Source organism: Rhipicephalus microplus, chromosome 8 (assembly GCF_043290135.1).
Source record: "Rhipicephalus microplus isolate Deutch F79 chromosome 8, USDA_Rmic, whole genome shotgun sequence".
Taxonomy (NCBI): domain Eukaryota; kingdom Metazoa; phylum Arthropoda; class Arachnida; order Ixodida; family Ixodidae; genus Rhipicephalus; species Rhipicephalus microplus.
The window spans coordinates 122966463-122967177 of record NC_134707.1 but is presented as its reverse complement, the minus strand read 5'-3'; positions in this window follow the sequence as shown (position 1 = coordinate 122967177).

The following is a 715-nucleotide window of genomic DNA, read 5'->3' as shown; positions in this document are numbered from 1 at the left end:
GAGGCGCTACGTGTCTCCAAAACTCCAGAGACTGCCGTCTAAAAGGGATAAACATCGACGGAGATAGAACGATCTGCCGTCGTTGCCACCCTCCCCGTAAACGAATTTTGACGCCGCCCATTCGCCGGGCTTTGTCGTCCTTGACCTGCCGCCCCTTCCGCGGCTTCAGTTCTCGCGCATGCGTTCGCAGCCTTCCCGCAGGGCAGGGGGTCGGGAAACGCACGCGTTGTGTTTTGACCATGTTTGCTTGGGGGGACAATGGGCGGGAGAAAATAGTAGGAGAGAGCGGAAATTTCGGGGGGCTTCAGCTTTCCCCTCCATACCTTCCGGTGGCTCCGCCCCTACTGCTAGAAGAGCTAGCATATGGGCCAGTTGGTTGCAGTGTATATGTGCTCTGTGGTTGCACTACATTCAGTAAACATTTAGCGTCCTACAAGGGAAAGACGTCGATGTGGATATGACCCGGGACGAGGAAAGGGAAAGATGGGGAACAACGGCGTGCCCTTGTTTGTTCTGACGCCAACGTTTTGTCGAAAAGAACTAATTTGTCTAACACTTATAACGTATGCTTTGCATGAAATTGTTCTCAAACAGGCGTATCGTTATCGTTCGTTACTCCGGGTGCCAGCGTCCCGCAACGTGGATAAAAAAGACGCGCGTCTAAATCGTTGCACTCGGCCTGGCGAGTTTCCCGGCGGCTGCGTCACGAAGCGGC